The sequence below is a fragment of the Xenopus laevis genome, chromosome 3S (assembly GCF_017654675.1).
Source record: "Xenopus laevis strain J_2021 chromosome 3S, Xenopus_laevis_v10.1, whole genome shotgun sequence".
NCBI classification, from domain to species: Eukaryota; Metazoa; Chordata; class Amphibia; order Anura; family Pipidae; genus Xenopus; species Xenopus laevis.
The window spans coordinates 120,529,960-120,546,938 of NC_054376.1; the positions used below are offsets into that span (position 1 = coordinate 120,529,960).

Sequence of the window (16,979 nt, forward strand, 5' to 3'; positions counted from 1 at the left end):
AGAACAATCTCTGCGGCTCACTCTTCAAAAGAGCCGGGGAAGCCTAAGTCATTATGATCCATCTATCTGTCAGAAGCAGACGGCAGAGGCGCTTATGAAGGCTGGCCTCCACCCTCACAACGGCTGGCTTTCACAGTCAGGATGGCCGAGCGGTCTAAGGCGCTGCGTTCAGGTCGCAGTCTCCCCTGGAGGCGTGGGTTCGAATCCCACTTCTGACACGGAACTTCTTTGCTGCCAAACACGAATCTGGACTTTCAGACCAAATGAATTCCTTACAATCAAAGAGGAGACTTGCGCTTTCCCGTCCATCGATCCAAGCGCGACTCCTTTTGCGATATTGCCGTTCCTCCCAGATAACGGATACCGTTGTAAATTCGGGCGAGCCTTCGTAATTCCTGGTGCCCAAATGTGAATTTCCAAGAATGGTTAAAAAAACCCTTACCCCCCCCCTCTACCGCATGCTTCCTGTGGCCTAACGGAAAGGCCATTAAAAGCGGCGGAGGAACGAGCGACGCAGTGCCCGGATAGCTCAGTCGGTAGAGCATCAGACTTTTAATCTGAGGGTCCAGGGTTCAAGTCCCTGTTCGGGCGACGCGGCCTTCTCTGAAGTGACGTGTAAAGCCTTCAGTTAGGTTGAAAATAAACACACGTCCGTCAAGTTTAACCTTTTAACTCTTTTTCACCTGCCTAACTGCCAGTGTGTTCCGGGAAGCTTTTCCCAAGGGACACCCCAGGAAATCAGAAACCGCAGGCATGCTTCCGAGTGCCTTTTTGCTCTTCTGGAAGTGAGGTCGGTCCCATTGGTTCCCAAAAGCGGCCCGGGAGGAAGATCTTTCTCAGTCGGAGCCCTGCTTAGCAGGGCCGATCTTCCGTATAGCGCCTTCGCCAACGTGTGGCTACATTCGTGTCCCAGAGCCTACTTAAATTGGTCCCAAAAGCCACCGACGGCTCCGCGGCCCCACCTGCCGAAACCCGGGATCGAACCAGGGACCTTTAGATCTTCAGTCTAACGCTCTCCCAACTGAGCTATTTCGGCACCGGGTGCGCCACCCTGTAGCAGCTGAACAATTGAAGTCCACCAAGTCACGGGCGATGGGTGCCCCACCGGCCTTCGATAGCTCAGCTGGTAGAGCGGAGGACTGTAGGTGTGATCGAGCAATCCTTAGGTCGCTGGTTCGATTCCGGCTCGAAGGACGCTTTGTTTTCCAATGCGAGCCTAAGAAGGAGATGAGTGGCATTTCAGGAAAGCTCTTTCTGCACCATGTGGCTGAGGACGAATGCTGAGGACACCACACCCCGTCAAGCGCTAAGCGCGATTAGACGCTTCCTTCTTTTCTGGCCCATTATCCAACCACGACACCACATGAGCCACTCACGTGCCTCCCAACAAATGGATACTATTGCAGGTTTGGGCCACCTTTCATTACGACTAACAAGAATGGTGACAACCAATGGCACCCCCCCCACACACACACGCACACACGCACTGTTGAGGGCACCACACTTCGAGGGTGTAGCTTCTGCCCTCTAAAAGGAGACACTATGCATCCGATTCTTTGCAGTCAGTCAATTGCAGGGACCTTTCTTGTCCCTTTGCTACCTTATGTTGGAAACATTAGCTGCATGTCTTAGAAGCAACGTAAAGGAAGAGAATCACCCAAAGGACGGCAATCAGCAGAGTGGCGCAGCGGAAGCGTGCTGGGCCCATAACCCAGAGGTCGATGGATCGAAACCATCCTCTGCTAAAACTTTTTGCCAGGCAGAAGAAGAAAAAAAAAACCCACAATGTGGGGTCTATGTCCATTGTCAAGAACGAAGAAGGGAGAGTTTTGAGTCAAATGGGTTTGCGGCCGTAGGATGCATTTCTCAAAAAATGTGTTATTCCCCAAGGATTGCCTCCACAAATGAGGCCTCTAATTTTAGCTACTTAAGACATAAGGGAAGATGTATTTTTCCGGCGAGGCAGCCACCCCCCTCGCCTCCGAAGGCTGACAGGACATAAACCATGTTGGGAAAAGTTATTGCCCACCCCCACCCCCATACAATGCACAGCGCAGCAAGAATACCTGCGCGTGCCAGCTGCGATTAGCAGAGTGGCGCAGCGGAAGCGTGCTGGGCCCATAACCCAGAGGTCGATGGATCGAAACCATTCTCTGCTAGATTTTTTTTTTTTGGGAGGGGGGCAGGCCGGGAAAAAAAAAAACGCCCTCGAAACTGGGTTTAAATCCTTTGTCTAGAGCAAATGAAGGAGGTTTTCAGTCAAAGGGTGGCAGGCCTCTTGATTTCTAGCGACACAGATTGTCAATGCTTTGAAAGACACCATTATGAAGTGGCAAAGGAAATGAATAGGAAGCAAGGGCAGAAATCATGTGCGCTTCTTTCGCGGTGGGGTGACCGCCATCAGAGCAGGGGTTGCAAAGAAATTCAAACAACAGCACAGCAGGCCCCATGTATTCAATTGGCAGATGGAGCTCCCAGCCAGCACTTAATCCTCCTGGTATTGCTAGAACCTTTGCTTGCAGAAGAACAGTCGCCATGTATACTTGTTCGAGTCTTGGATTGCACAGAAGCAGCAGGGAAAAAGACGTCCCTGGGTGGGCTCGAACCACCAACCTTTCGGTTAACAGCCGAACGCGCTAACCGATTGCGCCACAGAGACGACGCTTGCCACCGCCACCAGGTGTCGCCTTAAGCGCGTGGAAACGCCAGAGTTTTCCATCTTCAGGCATTTGTCTGCTCTAAACATGGAACCATATATTAGTCACCGAGGATTGCCACTACAAATGAGGCCTCTAAAAGCCTCTTTGTATTCTTAGCGTCTTTGGATTCCAGAGAGCCGGAAGGGAGAGGACTTCTGTTGCCCCTTCGCTCCCTTGTATCGGAAACCCAAGCTGTATGTTAGAAGTAAGCTATCGACGTCTTTTTTTTTCAGATGGTAGAGCGTGCTACCTAGACATTCCCCCTCTATACTTAACGCCGCCAGTGTCCGCAAACATTATTTGAAGGGAAACATTCTGCTCCAAAATACGTGACCTGCACGTTAAAGCAGCGGCCTTAAAGACCCGCCGGTGGAGATGCTGGGGATTGAACCCAAGACCTCATACATGCAAAGCATGCGCTCTACCACTGAGCTACACCCCCACTCGCCGGCGTTTGAGCCCCGTTTTGCTTATGGCCTCAAACATGAGAACAATCTCTGCGGCTCACTCTTCAAAAGAGCCGGGGAAGCCTAAGTCATTATGATCCATCTATCTGTCAGAAGCAGACGGCAGAGGCGCTTATGAAGGCTGGCCTCCACCCTCACAACGGCTGGCTTTCACAGTCAGGATGGCCGAGCGGTCTAAGGCGCTGCGTTCAGGTCGCAGTCTCCCCTGGAGGCGTGGTTCGAATCCCACTTCTGACACTGGAACTTCTTTGCTGCCAAACACGAATCTGACTTTCAGACCAAATGAATTCCTTACAATCAAAGAGGAGACTTGCGCTTTCCCGTCCATCGATCCAAGCGCGACTCCTTTTGCGATATTGCCGTTCCTCCCAGATAACGGATACCGTTGTAAATTCGGGCGAGCCTTCGTAATTCCTGGTGCCCCAAATGTGAATTTCCCAAGAATGGTTAAAAAAACCCTTAACCCCCCCTCTACCGCATGCTTCCTGTGGCCCTAACGGAAAGGCCATTAAAAGCGGCGGAGGAACGAGCGACGCAGTGCCCGGATAGCTCAGTCGGTAGAGCATCAGACTTTTAATCTGAGGGTCCAGGGTTCAAGTCCCTGTTCGGGCGACGCGGGCCTTTTCTGAAGTGACGTGTAAAGCCTTCAGTTAGGTTGAAAATAAACACACGTCCGTCAAGTTTAACCTTTTAACTCTTTTTCACCTGCCTAACTGCCAGTGTGTTCCGGGAAGCTTTTCCCAAGGGACACCCCAGGAAATCAGAAACCGCAGGCATGCTTCCGAGTGCCTTTTTGCTCTTCTGGAAGTGAGGTCGGTCCCATTGGTTCCCAAAAGCGGCCCGGGAGGAAGATCTTTCTCAGTCGGAGCCCTGCTTAGCAGGGCCGATCTTCCGTATAGCGCCTTCGCCAACGTGTGGCTACATTCGTGTCCCAGAGCCTACTTAAATTGGTCCCAAAAGCCACCGACGGGCTCCGCGGCCCCACCTGCCGAAACCCGGGGGATCGAACCAGGGACCTTTAGATCTTCAGTCCTAATTGCATCCTCCCAAACTGAGCTATTTCGGCAGCCATGGCGTGCGCCACCCTGTTAGCAGATGAACAATTTGACAGTCCACCAAGTCAACGGGCGATGGGTCGCCCCATCCAGGCCTTCAAGTTAGCGTCAGCTGGTAGAAGCGGAGGACTGGTAGGTGTGACTCGTAGCAATCGCTTAGGTCGCTGTGTTCGAGTTTTCCGGTGCTCGAAGGACGCCTTTGTTTTCGCAATGCCGAGCCTAAGAAGGAGATGAGTGGCAATGTCAGGAAAGCTCTTTCTGCTCCATGTGGCTCGTAGGAGCGAATGCTGAGGACACCGATCATCCCCGTCTAAGCGCTGAGAGCAGCGATTCAGACGAAGTTCATCCATCAACCTAAGTTTCTTCGAACTCCGGCCCATTATCCAACCACGACCACCACGATGAGCCACTCAAGTGCCTGCCCAACAAATGGAGTACTATTCGCGAGGGTTTGGGCCACCTTTCCTTATGCGACTCACAAGAATGGTGAAACCATGGCACCCCCCCCACACCACAACACGCACACACGCCACTGTTGGAGGGCACCCACACTTCGAGGGTGTAGCTTCTCGCCTCTAAAAGGAGACCACTATGCATCGATTCTTTGCAGTCAGTCAATTGCAGGGACCTTTCTTGTCCCTTTGCTACCTTATGTTGGAAACATAGCTGCATGTCTTAGAAGCAACGTAAAGGAAGAGAATCACGCCAAAGGACGGCAATCAGCAGAGTGGCGCAGCGGAAGCGTGCTGGGCCCATACCCAGAGGTCGATGGATCGAAACCATCCTCTGCTAAAACTTTTTGCCAGGCAGAAGAAGAAAAAAAAAACCCACAATGTGGGGTCTATGTCCATTGTCAAGAACGAAGAAGGAGAGTTTTGAGTCAAATGGGTTTGCGGCCGTAGGATGCATTTCTCAAAAAAATTGTGTTATTCCCCAAGGATTGCCTCCACAAATGAGGCCTCTAATTTTAGCTACTTTAAGACATAAGGGAAGATGTATTTTTTCCGGCGAGGCAGCCACCCCCCTCGCCTCCGAAGGCTGACAGGACATAAACCATGTTGGGAAAAGTTATTTGCCCCACCCCCACCCCGAACATACAATAGAACGCGCAGCAAGAATACCTGCGCGTGCCAGCTGCGATTAGCAGAGTGGCGCAGCGGAAGCGTGCTGGGACCATAAACCCAGAGGTCGATGGATCGAAACCATTCTCTGCTAGATTTTTTTTTTTGGAGGGGGGGCAGGCCGGGAAAAAAAAAACGCCCTCGAAACTGGGTTTAAATCCTTTGTCTAGAGCAAATGAAGGAGGTTTTCAGTCAAAGGGTGGCAGGCCTCTTGATTTCTAGCGACACAGATTGTCAATGCTTTGAAAGACACCATTATGAAGTGGCAAAGGAAATGAATAGGAACAAGGCAGAAATCATGTGCGCTTCTTTCGCGGGTGGGTGACCGCCATCAGAGCAGGGGTTGCAAAGAAATTCAAACAACAGCACAGCAGGCCCCATGTATTCAATTGGCAGATGGAGCTCCCCAGCCAGCACTTATCCTCCTGGTATTGCTAGAACCTTTGCTTGCAGAAGAACAGTCGCCATGTATACTTGTTCGAGTCTTGGATTGCACAGAAGCAGCAGGGAAAAAGACGTCCCTGGGTGGGCTCGAACCACCAACCTTTCGGTTAACAGCCGAACGCGCTAACCGATTGCGCCACAGAGACGACGCTTGCCACCGGCCACCAGGTGTCGCCTTAAGCGCGTGGAAACGCCAGAGTTTTCCATCTTCAGGCATTTGTCTGCTCTAAACATGGAACCATATATTAGTCACGAGGATTGCCACTACAAATGAGGCCTCTAAAAGCCTCTTTGTATTCTTAGCGTCTTTGGATTCCAGAGAGCCGGAAGGGAGAGGACTTCTTTGCCCCTTCGCTCCCTTGTATCGGAAACCCAAGCTGTATGTTAGAAGTAAGCTATCGACGTCTTTTTTTTTCAGATGTAGAGCGTGCTACCTAGACATTCCCCCTCTATACTTAACGCCGCCAGTGTCCGCAAACATTATTTGAAGGGAAACATTCTGCTCCAAAATACGTGACCTGCACGTTAAAGCCAGGCGGCTTAAAGACCCGCCGGTGGAGATGCTGGGGATTGAACCCAAACCTCCATACATGCAAAGCATGCGCTCTACCACTGAGCTAACCCCACTCGCCGGCGTTTGAGCCCCGTTTTGCCTTATGGCCTTCAAAACATTGAGCACAATCTCTGCGGCTCACTCTTTCAAAAGAGCGGGGAAGCCTAAGTCATTATGATCCATCTATCTGTCAGAAGCAGACGGCAGAGGCGCTTATGAAGGCTGGCCTCCACCCCTCACAACGGCTGGCTTTCACAGTCGGATGGACGAGCGGTCTAAGGCGCTGGCGTTCAGGTCGCAGTCTCCCTGGAGGCGTGGGTTCGAATCCCACTTCTGACACGGAACTTCTTTGCTGCCAAACACAGAATCTGGACTTTCAGACCAAATGGAATTCCTTACAAATCAAAGAGGGACTTGCGCTTTCCCGTCCATCGATCCAAGCGCGACTCCTTTTGCGATATTGCCGTTCCTCCCAAGAATAACGGAATACCGATTGTAAATTCGGGCGAGCCTTCGTAATTCCTGGTGCCCAAATGTGATTTCCAAGAATGGTTAAAACAAACCCTTACCCCCCCCCTCTACCGCTGCTTCCCTGTGGCCTAACGGAAAGGCCATTAAAAGCGGCGGAGGAACGAGCGACGCAGTGCCCCGGAATAGCTTCAGTCGGGTAGGCATCAGACTTTTAATTGAGGGTCCAGGGTTCAAGTCCCTGTCTCGGGCGACGCGGGCCTTTTCTGAAGTAGAGTGTAAAGCCTTCAGTTAGGTTGAAAATAAACACACGTCCGTCAAGTTTAACCTTTTAACTCTTTTTCACCTGCCTAACTGCCAGTGTGTTCCGGGAAGCTTTTCCCAAGGGACACCCCAGGAAATCAGAAACCGCAGGCATGCTTCCGAGTGCCTTTTTGCTCTTCTGGAAGTGAGGTCGGTCCCATTGGTTCCCAAAAGCGGCCCGGGAGGAAGATCTTTCTCAGTCGGAGCCCTGCTTAGCAGGGCCGATCTTCCGTATAGCGCCTTCGCCAACGTGTGGCTACATTCGTGTCCCAGAGCCTACTTAAATTGGTCCCAAAAGCCACCGACGGCTCCGCGGCCCCACCTGCCGAAACCCGGGATCGAACCAGGGACCTTTAGATCTTCAGTCTAACGCTCTCCCAACTGAGCTATTTCGGCACCGGGTGCGCCACCCTGTAGCAGCTGAACAATTGAAGTCCACCAAGTCACGGGCGATGGGTGCCCCACCGGCCTTCGATAGCTCAGCTGGTAAGAGCGGAGGACTGTAGGTGTGATCGAGCAATCCTTAGGTCGCTGGTTCGAATTCCGGCTCGAAGACGCTTTGTTTTCCAATGCGAGCCTTAGAAGGAGAATGAGTGGCATTTCAGGAAAGCTCTTTCTGCACCATGTGGCTGAGGACGAATGCTGAGGGACACCACACCCCGTCAAAGCCGCTAAGCGCCGATTAGACGCTTCCTTCTTTCTGGCCCAATTAATCCAACCACGACACCACATGAGCCACTCACGTGCCTCCAACAAAATGGATACTATTGCAGGTTTGGGCCACTTTCATTACGACTAACAAGAATAGGTGACAACCAATGGCACCCCCCACCACACACACGCACACACGCACTGTTTGAGGGCACCACACTTCGAGGTGTAGCTTCTGCCCCTCTAAAAGGAGACCACTATGCATCCGATTCTTTGCAGTCAGTCAATTGCAGGGACCTTTCTTGTCCCTTTGCTAACCTTATGTTGGAAACATTAGCTGCATGTCTTAGAAGCAACGTAAAGAAGAGAATCACCCAAAGGACGGCATCAGCAGAAGTGGCGCAGCGGAAGCGTGCTGGGCCCATAACCCAAGAGGTTCGATGGATCGAAACCATCCTCTGCTAAAACTTTTTGCCAGGCAGAAGAAGAAAAAAAAAACCCCACAATGTGGGGTCTATGTCCATTGTCAAGAACGAAGAAGGTTGAGAGTTTGAGTCAAATGGGTTTGCGGCCGTAGGATGCATCTTCTCAAAAAATGTGTTATTCCCCAAGGATTGCCTCCACAAATGAGGCCTCTAATTTTAGCTACTTAAGACATAAGGGAAGATGTATTTTTTCCGGCGAGCAGCACCCCCCCCTCGCCTCCGAAGGCTGACAGGACATAAACCATGTTGGGAAAAGTTATTGCCCACCCCCACCCCATTACAATGCACAGCCGCAGCAAGAATACCTGCGCGTGCCAGCTGCGATTAGCAGAGTGGCGCACGGAAGCGTGCTGGCCCCATAACCCAGAGGTCGATGGATCGAAACCATTCTCTGCTAGATTTTTTTTTTTGGGAGGGGGGCAGGCCGGGAAAAAAAAAACGCCCTCGAAAACTGGGTTTAAATCCTTTGTCTAGAGCAAATTGAAGGAGGTTTCAGTCAAAGGGTGGCAGGCCTCTTGATTTCTAGCGACACAGATTGTCAATGCTTTGAAAGACACCATTATGAAGTGGCAAAGGAAATGAATAGGAGCAAGGGCAGAAATCATGTGCGCTTCTTTCGCGGTTGGGGTGACCGCCATCAGAGCAGGGGTTGCAAAGAAATTCAAACAACAGCACAGCAGGCCCCATGTATTCAATTGGCAGATGGAGCTCCCAGCCAGCACTTAATCCTCCTGGTATTGCCTAGAACCTTTGCTTGCAGAAGAACAGTCCGCCATGTATACTTGTTTCGAGTCTTGGATTGCACAGAAGCAGCAGGGAAAAAGACGTCCCTGGGTGGGCTCGAACCACCAACCTTTCGCGTTAACAGTCGAACGCGCTAATCCGATTGCGCCACAGAGACGGACGCTTGCCACCGGCCACCCAGGTGTCGCCTTAAGCGCGTGGAAACGCCAGAGTTTCCATCTTCAGGCATTTGTCTGCTCTAAACATGGAACCATATATAGTCACCGAGAATTGCCAACTACAAATGAGGCCTCTAAAAGCCTCTTTGTATTCTTAGCGTCTTTGGATTCCAGAGAGCCGGAAGGGAGAGGACTTCTGTTGCCCCTTCGCTCCCTGTATCGGAAATCCCAAGCTGTATGTTTAGAAGTAAGCTATCGATCGTCTTTTTTTTTCAGATGGATTAGAGCGTGCTACCTAGACATTCCCCCTCTATACTTAACGCCGCCAGTGTCCGCAAAACATTATTTGAAGGGAAAATTCTGCTCCAAATCGTGACCTGCACGTTAATAGCAGCGGCCTTAAAGACCCGCCGGTGGAGATGCTGGGGATTGAACCCAAGACCTCATACATGCAAAGCATGCGCTCTACCCACTGAGCTACACCCCACGCCGACGTTTTGAGCGCCCGTTTGCGTGTATGGCCTCAAACATGAGCACAATCTCTGCGGCTCACTCTTCAAAAGAGCCGGGGAAGCCTAAGTCATTATGATCCATCTATCTGTCAGGAAGCAGACGGCCAGAGGCGCTTATGAAGGCTGGCCTCCACCCTCACAACGGCTGGCTTTCACAGTCAGGATGGCCGAGCGGTCTAAGGCGCTGCGTTCAGGTCGCAGTCTCCCGCTGGATGCGTGGGTTCGAATCCACTTCTGACACGGAACTTCTTTGCTGCCAAACACGAATCTGGACTTTCAGACCAAATGAATTCCTTACAATCAAAGAGGAGACTTGCGCTTTCCCGTCCATCGATCCAAGCGCGACTCCTTTTGCGATATTGCCGTTCCTCCCAGATAACGGATACCGTTGTAAATTCGGGCGAGCCTTCGTAATCCTGGTGCCCAAATGTGAATTTCCAAGAATGGTTAAAAACCCTTACCCCCCCCTCTACCGCATGCTTCCTGTGGCCTAACGGAAAGGCCATTAAAAGCGGCGGAGGAACGAGCGACGCAGTGCCCGGATAGCTCAGTCGGCTAGAGCATCAGACTTTTAATCTGAGGGTCCAGGGTTCAAGTCCCTGTTCGGGCGACGCGGCCTTCTCTGAAGTGACGTGTAAAGCCTTCAGTTAGGTTGAAAATAAACACACGTCCGTCAAGTTTAACCTTTTAACTCTTTTCACCTGCCTAACTGCCAGTGTGTTCCGGGAAGCTTTTCCCAAGGGACACCCCAGGAAATCAGAAACCGCAGCATGCTTCCGAGTGCCTTTTTGCTCTTCTGGAAGTGAGGTCGGTCCCATGGTTCCCAAAAGCGGCCCGGGAGGAAGGATCTTTCTCAGTCGGAGCCCTGCTTAGCAGGGCCGATCTTCCGTATAGCGCCTTCGCCAACGTGTGGCTACATTCGTGTCCCAGAGCCTACTTAAATGGTCCCAAAGGCCACCGACGGCTCCCGAGGCCCCACCTGCCGAAACCGCGGATCGAACCCAGGGACCTTTAGATCTTCAGTCTAACGCTCTCCCAACTGAGCTATTTCGGCACCGGGTGCGCCACCCTGTAGCAGTCTGAACAATTGAAGTCACCAAGTCACGGGGCGATGGGTGCCCCACCGGCCTTCGATAGCTCAGCTGGTAGAGCGGAGGACTGTAGGTGTGATCGAGCAATCCTTAGGGTCGCTGGTTCGATTCCCGGCTCGAAGGACGCTTTGTTTTCCAATGCGAGCCTAAGAAGGAGATGAGTGGCATTTCAGGAAAAGCTCTTTTCTGCACCATGTGGCTGAGGACGAATGCTGAGGACACCACACCCCGTCAAGCGCTAAGCGCGATTAGACGCTTCCTTCTTTTCTGGCCTATTATCCAACCACGACACCACATGAGCCACTCACGTGCCTCCCAACAAATGGATACTATTGCAGGTTTGGGCCACCTTTATTACGACTAACAAGAATGGTGACAACCAATGGCACCCCCCACACACACACACGCCACACACGCACTGTTGAGGGCACCACACTTCGAGGTTTGTAGCTTCTGCCCTCTAAAAGGAGACACTATGCATCCGATTCTTTGCAGTCAGTCAATTGCAGGGACCTTTCTTGTCCCTTTGCTACCTTATGTTGGAAACATTAGCTGCATGTCTTAGAAGCAACGTAAAGGAAGAGAATCACCCAAAGGACGGCAATCAGCAGAGTGGCGCAGCGGAAGCGTGCTGGGCCCATAACCCAGAGGTCGATGGATCGAAACCATCCTCTGCTAAAACTTTTTGCCAGGCAGAAGAAGAAAAAAAAAACCCACAATGTGGGGTCTATGTCCATTGTCAAGAACGAAGAAGGGAGAGTTTTGAGTCAAATGGGTTTGCGGCCGTAGGATGCATTTCTCAAAAAAATGTGTTATTCCCCAAGGATTGCCTCCACAAATGAGGCCTCTAATTTTAGCTACTTAAGACATAAGGGAAGATGTATTTTTCCGGCGAGGCACCCACCCCCCTCGCCTCCGAAGGCTGACAGGACATAAACCATGTTGGCGAAAAGTTATTGCCCACCCCCCCACCCCCCATACAATTGCACAGCGCAGCAAGAAACACCTGCGCGTGCCAGCTGCGATTAGCAGAGTGGCGCAGCGGAAGCGTGCTGGCCCATAACCCAGAGGTCGATGGATCGAAACCATTCTCTGCTAGATTTTTTTTTTTGGTGAGGGGGGCAGGCCGGGGAAAAAAAAAACGCCCCTCGAAACTGGGTTTAAATCCTTTGTCTAGAGCAAATGAAGGAGGTTTTCAGTCAAAGGTGGCAGGCCCTCTTGATTCTAGCGACACAGATTGTCAATTGCTTTGAAAGCACACCATTATTGAAGTGGCAAAGGAAAATGAATAGGAAGCAAGGGCAGAAATCATGTGCGCTTCTTTCGCGGTGGGGTGGACCGCCATCAGAGCAGGGGTTGCAAAGAAATTCAAACAACAGCACAGCAGGCCCCATGTATCTCAATTGCAGATGGAGCTCCCAGCCAGCACTTAATCCTCCTGGAGTTGCTAGAACCTTTGCTTGCAGGAAGAACAGTCGCCATGTATACTTGTTCGAGTCTTGGATTGCACAGAAGCAGCAGGGAAAAAGACGTCCCTGGGTGGGCTCGAACCACCAACCTTTCGGTTAACAGGCCGAACGCGGCTAACCGATTGCGCCACAGAGACGAACGCTTGCCACCGGCCACCAGGTGTCGCCTTAAGCGCGTGGAAACGCCAGAGTTTTCCATCTTCAGGCATTTGTCTGCTCTAAACATGGAACCATATATTAGTCACCGAGGATTGCCACTACAAATGAGCCTCTAAAAGCCTCTTTGTATTCTTAGCGTCTTTGGATTCCAGAGAGCCGGAAGGGAGAGGACTTCTGTTGCCCCTTCGCTCCCTCTGTATCGGAAACCCAAGCTGTTATGTTAGAAGTAAGCTATCGACGTCTTTTTTTTTTCAGATGGTAGAGCGTGCTACCTAGACATTCCCCCTCTATACTTAACGCCGCCAGTGTCCGCAAACATATTTGAAGGGAAACATTTCTGCTCCAAAATACGTGACCTGCACGTTAAAGCAGCGGCCTTAAAGACCCGCCGGTGGAGATGCTGGGATTGAACCCAAGACCTCATACATGCAAAGCATGGCGCTCTACCACTGAGCTACACCCCCACCGCCGGCGTTTGAGCCCCGTTTTGCTTATGGCCTCAAACATGAGCACAATCTCTGCGGCTCACTCTTCAAAAGAGCCGGGGAAGCCTAAGTCATTATGATCCATCTATCTGTCAGAAGCAGACGCAGAGGCGCTATGAAGGCTGGCCTCCACCCTCACAACGGCTGGCTTTCACAGTCAGGATGGCCGAGCGGTCTAAGGCGCTGCGTTCAGGTCGCAGTCTCCCCTGGAGGCGTGGGTTCGAATCCCACTTCTGACACGGAACTTCTTTGCTGCCAAACACGAATCTGGGACTTTCAGACCAAATGAATTCCTTACAATCAAAGAGGAGACTTGCGCTTTTCCCGTCCATCGATCCAAGCGCGACTCCTTTTGCGATATTGCCGTTCCTCCCAGATAACGGATACCGTTGTAATTCGGGCGAGCCTTCGTAATTCCTGGTGCCCAAATGTGAATTTCCAAGAATGCGTTAAAAAAACCCTTACCCCCCCCTCTACCCGCATGCTTCCTGTGGCCTAACGGAAAGGCCATTAAAAGCGGCGGAGGAACGAGCGACGCAGTGCCCGGATAGCTCAGTCCGGCTAGAGCATCAGACTTTTAATCTGAGGGTCCAGGGTTCAAGTCCCTGTTCGGGCGACGCGGCCTTTTCTGAAGTGACGTGTAAAGCCTTCAGTTAGGTTGAAAATAAACACACGTCCGTCAAGTTTAACCTTTAACTCTTTTTCACCTGCCTAACTGCCCAGTGTGTTCCGGGAAGCTTTTCCCAAGGGACACCCCAGGAAATCAGAAACCGCAGGCATGCTTCCGAGTGCCTTTTGCTCTTCTGGAAGTGAGGTCGGTCCCATTGGTTCCCAAAAGCGGCCCGGGAGGAGATCTTTCTCAGTCGGAGCCCTGCTTAGCAGGGCGCATCTTCCGTATAGCGCCTTCGCCAACGTGTGGCTACATTCGTGTCCCAGAGCCTACTTAAATTGGCCCAAAGGCCACCGACGGCTCCGCGGCCCCACCTGCCGAAACCCGGGATCGAACCAGGGACCTTTAGATCTTCAGTCTAACGCTCTCCCAACTGAGCTATTTCGGCACCCGGGTGCGCCACCCTGTAGCAGCTGAACAATTGGAAGTCACCAAGTCACGGGCGATGGGTTCGCCCCACCGGGCCTTCGATAGCTCAGCTGGTAGAGCGGAGGACTGTAGGTGTGATCGAGCAATCCTTAGGGTCGCTGGTTCGTTCCGGCTTCGAAGGACGCTTTGTTTTCCAATGCGAGCCTAAGAAGGAGATGAGTGGCATTTCAGGAAGCTCTTTCTGCCACCATGTGGCTGAGGCGAATGCTGAGGACACCACACCCCGTCAAGCGCTAAGCGCGATTAGACGCTTCCTTCTTTTCTGGACCCATTACCAACCACGACACCACATGAGCCACTCACGTGCCTCCCAACAAATGGATACTATTGCAGGTTTGGGCCACCTTTCATTACGACTTAACAAGAATGGTGACAACCAATGGCACCCCCCCACACACACACACGCACACACGCCACTGTTGAGGGCACCACACTTCGAGGGTGTAGCTTCTGCCCTCTAAAAGGAGACACTATGCATCCGATTCTTTGCAGTCAGTCAATTGCAGGGACCTTTCTTGTCCTTTGCTACCTTTATGTTGGAACATTAGCTGCATGTCTTAGAAGCAACGTAAAGGAAGAGAATCACTCAAAGGACGGCAATCAGCAGAGTGGGCGCAGCGGGAAGCGTGCTGGGCCCATTAACCCAGAGGTCGATGGATCGAAACCATCCTCTGCTAAAACTTTTTGCCAGGCAGAAGAAGAAAAAAAAACCCACAATGTGGGGTCTATGTCCATTGTCAGAACGAAGAAGGGAGAGTTTTGAGTCAAATGGGTTTGCGGCCGTAGGATGCATTTCTCAAAAAAATGTGTTATTCCCCAAGGATTGCCTCCACAAATGAGGCCTCTAATTTTAGCTACTTAAGACATAAGGGAAGATGTATTTTTCCGGCGAGGCAGCCACCCCCCCTCGCCTCCGAAGGCTGACAGGACATAAACCATGTTGGGAAAAGTTATTGCCCACCCCCACCCCCATACAATGCACAGCGCAGCAAGAATACCTGCGCGTGCCAGCTGCGATTAGCAGAGTGGCGCAGCGGAAGCGTGCTGGGCCCATAACCCAGAGGTCGATGGATCGAAACCATTCTCTGCTAGATTTTTTTTTTTTGGGAGGGGGGCAGGCCGGGAAAAAAAAAAACGCCCTCGAAACTGGGTTTAAATCCTTTGTCTAGAGCAAATGAAGGAGGTTTTCAGTCAAAGGGTGGCAGGCCTCTTGATTTCTAGCGACACAGATTGTCAATGCTTTGAAAGACACCATTATGAAGTGGCAAAGGAAATGAATAGGAAGCAAGGGCAGAAATCATGTGCGCTTCTTTCGCGGTGGGGTGACCGCCATCAGAGCAGGGGTTGCAAAGAAATTCAAACAACAGCACAGCAGGCCCCATGTATTCAATTGGCAGATGGAGCTCCCAGCCAGCACTTAATCCTCCTGGTATTGCTAGAACCTTTGCTTGCAGAAGAACAGTCGCCATGTATACTTGTTCGAGTCTTGGATTGCACAGAAGCAGCAGGGAAAAAGACGTCCCTGGGTGGGCTCGAACCACCAACCTTTCGGTTAACAGCCGAACGCGCTAACCGATTGCGCCACAGAGACGAGCTTGCCACGCCACAGGTGTAGCTTACAGCGCGTGAATACTGCAGAGGTTTTCCCCCATCTTCAGGCATTTGTCTGCTCTAACATGGAATCATATATTAAGTCCCGAGGGATTGCACTAAAATGAGGCTCTAAAAGCCTCTTGTATTCTTAGCTTTTGGATTCCCAGAGGAGCGGAAGGGAGAGGACTTCTGTTGCCCCCTTCGCTCACTTTATCGGAAACCCCAAGCTGTATGTTGAGTAAGCTATGACGTTTTTTTTTCAGATGGTAGAGCGTGTACGTAGACATTCCTCTTATACTAAGCCGCAGTGTCCGCAACATATTTGAAAGGAAATATTCTGCTCAAATACGTGACCTTGAAGTTAAAGCAGGCTTTAAGACCGCGTGGAGAGCTGGGATTGAACGCAGATCATAACATGCAAAGATGCGCTCTACACTGGCTACAGCCCCTCCGCGGGTTTGAGCCCGTTTGCTTATGGCCTCAAAATGAGCACATTCTGCGGCTCACTCTTCAAGGCCGGGGACGCCTAAGTCATGTATGATCAGTCGTATCTGCAGAAGCAGACGGCAGAGTCTCTTATGAAGGCTGGCCCTCCACTCACAAGTGGGTTTCACAGTCAGATGCAGGAGGGTCTAAGGCGCTGCGTTGAGGGAGTCCCCTGAAGGTGGGTCGTCCATCTCTGAACGGAACTTCTTGTGCAAACACGAATCTGGGATCAGAAATTAATTCCTTACAATCAAAGAGGAGACTTGCGCTTTTCCGTCATCGAATCAAGCGTGACTCCCTTTGCGATATTGCCGTTCTCCAATACCGGATACCGTGAGAATTCGGGCGAGCTTCGTAATTTGGTGCCCAAAAATGTGAATTTAAAGAATGGTTAAAAAACCCTTACCCCCTCTAGCGATGCTTCTGTGGCCTAAGGAAAGGCATAAAAGCGGCGGAGAACGAGCGAACGCCATGCCCGATTAGCAGTGGAAAGATAAGATTTTAATCTGAGGGTCCAGGGTTTCAAGTCTCTGTTCGGAGGCGACGCGGCCTTTTCTGAAGTGAGTGGTAAGCTTAGTTAGGTTGAAAAAAACACGTCCGTCAAGTTAACTTTTATCTTTCACTGCTAACATGCAGTGTTTCCGGGAATTTTTCCCAAGGGCACCAGGAAATCAGAAACGCAGCATGCTTCCGGTGCTTTTTGTCTTCTGGAAGTGAGGTCGGTCCATTGTTCCCAAACGGCGAGAGGAAGATCTTCTCAGTCGAGCCTGCTTAGAGGCGATTTCGTAACGGCTTCGCCAACGGTGGATTAGATTCGTGTCCCGAGCCTAATTAATGGTCCAAGCACGCGGCATTTCGCGACTGCGACCGGATGAACCCAGGGACCTTAGATCTTCGTTACGCTCGTCCAACTGGCATTTCGGACCGGGTGCGCACC

At 51.4% G+C, this 16,979-nt stretch overlaps 23 non-coding genes across 23 annotated transcripts; 14 read left to right on the forward strand and 9 right to left on the reverse strand.

Annotated features, from left to right (window-relative positions):
• The first annotated feature begins 135 nt into the window (after positions 1 to 135).
• Positions 136 to 218, forward strand: trnal-cag. The gene has a single exon. It is a non-coding gene; the product is annotated as a tRNA-Leu (tRNA).
• Positions 219 to 518: 300 nt separating this feature from the next.
• On the forward strand, positions 519 to 591 carry trnak-uuu. Its single transcript has one exon. It is a non-coding gene; the product is annotated as a tRNA-Lys (tRNA).
• Positions 592 to 963: 372 nt separating this feature from the next.
• Positions 964 to 1,036, reverse strand: trnaf-gaa. Its single transcript has one exon. It is a non-coding gene; the product is annotated as a tRNA-Phe (tRNA).
• Positions 1,037 to 1,108: 72 nt separating this feature from the next.
• trnay-gua lies at positions 1,109 to 1,194 on the forward strand. The gene is given in 2 exon segments: positions 1,109 to 1,145; positions 1,159 to 1,194. It is a non-coding gene; the product is annotated as a tRNA-Tyr (tRNA).
• A 479-nt stretch (positions 1,195 to 1,673) lies between these two features.
• Positions 1,674 to 1,745, forward strand: trnam-cau. The gene has a single exon. It is a non-coding gene; the product is annotated as a tRNA-Met (tRNA).
• Positions 1,746 to 2,087: 342 nt separating this feature from the next.
• On the forward strand, positions 2,088 to 2,159 carry trnam-cau. Its single transcript has one exon. It is a non-coding gene; the product is annotated as a tRNA-Met (tRNA).
• Positions 2,160 to 2,585: 426 nt separating this feature from the next.
• trnan-guu lies at positions 2,586 to 2,659 on the reverse strand. The gene has a single exon. It is a non-coding gene; the product is annotated as a tRNA-Asn (tRNA).
• Positions 2,660 to 3,069: 410 nt separating this feature from the next.
• Positions 3,070 to 3,141, reverse strand: trnaa-ugc. Its single transcript has one exon. It is a non-coding gene; the product is annotated as a tRNA-Ala (tRNA).
• A 180-nt stretch (positions 3,142 to 3,321) lies between these two features.
• trnal-cag lies at positions 3,322 to 3,403 on the forward strand. Its single transcript has one exon. It is a non-coding gene; the product is annotated as a tRNA-Leu (tRNA).
• A 302-nt stretch (positions 3,404 to 3,705) lies between these two features.
• On the forward strand, positions 3,706 to 3,778 carry trnak-uuu. Its single transcript has one exon. It is a non-coding gene; the product is annotated as a tRNA-Lys (tRNA).
• Positions 3,779 to 5,858: 2,080 nt separating this feature from the next.
• trnan-guu lies at positions 5,859 to 5,932 on the reverse strand. The gene has a single exon. It is a non-coding gene; the product is annotated as a tRNA-Asn (tRNA).
• A 1,501-nt stretch (positions 5,933 to 7,433) lies between these two features.
• On the reverse strand, positions 7,434 to 7,506 carry trnaf-gaa. Its single transcript has one exon. It is a non-coding gene; the product is annotated as a tRNA-Phe (tRNA).
• Positions 7,507 to 7,578: 72 nt separating this feature from the next.
• On the forward strand, positions 7,579 to 7,666 carry trnay-gua. Its single transcript is given in 2 exon segments — positions 7,579 to 7,616; positions 7,630 to 7,666. It is a non-coding gene; the product is annotated as a tRNA-Tyr (tRNA).
• Positions 7,667 to 9,071: 1,405 nt separating this feature from the next.
• On the reverse strand, positions 9,072 to 9,147 carry trnan-guu. The gene has a single exon. It is a non-coding gene; the product is annotated as a tRNA-Asn (tRNA).
• A 1,049-nt stretch (positions 9,148 to 10,196) lies between these two features.
• Positions 10,197 to 10,270, forward strand: trnak-uuu. The gene has a single exon. It is a non-coding gene; the product is annotated as a tRNA-Lys (tRNA).
• A 370-nt stretch (positions 10,271 to 10,640) lies between these two features.
• trnaf-gaa lies at positions 10,641 to 10,714 on the reverse strand. The gene has a single exon. It is a non-coding gene; the product is annotated as a tRNA-Phe (tRNA).
• Positions 10,715 to 10,787: 73 nt separating this feature from the next.
• On the forward strand, positions 10,788 to 10,875 carry trnay-gua. The gene is given in 2 exon segments: positions 10,788 to 10,824; positions 10,838 to 10,875. It is a non-coding gene; the product is annotated as a tRNA-Tyr (tRNA).
• A 482-nt stretch (positions 10,876 to 11,357) lies between these two features.
• Positions 11,358 to 11,429, forward strand: trnam-cau. Its single transcript has one exon. It is a non-coding gene; the product is annotated as a tRNA-Met (tRNA).
• Positions 11,430 to 13,020: 1,591 nt separating this feature from the next.
• trnal-cag lies at positions 13,021 to 13,103 on the forward strand. The gene has a single exon. It is a non-coding gene; the product is annotated as a tRNA-Leu (tRNA).
• A 302-nt stretch (positions 13,104 to 13,405) lies between these two features.
• On the forward strand, positions 13,406 to 13,480 carry trnak-uuu. The gene has a single exon. It is a non-coding gene; the product is annotated as a tRNA-Lys (tRNA).
• Positions 13,481 to 13,849: 369 nt separating this feature from the next.
• Positions 13,850 to 13,922, reverse strand: trnaf-gaa. Its single transcript has one exon. It is a non-coding gene; the product is annotated as a tRNA-Phe (tRNA).
• A 1,060-nt stretch (positions 13,923 to 14,982) lies between these two features.
• trnam-cau lies at positions 14,983 to 15,054 on the forward strand. The gene has a single exon. It is a non-coding gene; the product is annotated as a tRNA-Met (tRNA).
• A 426-nt stretch (positions 15,055 to 15,480) lies between these two features.
• On the reverse strand, positions 15,481 to 15,554 carry trnan-guu. Its single transcript has one exon. It is a non-coding gene; the product is annotated as a tRNA-Asn (tRNA).
• Positions 15,555 to 16,979: the final 1,425 nt, after the last annotated feature.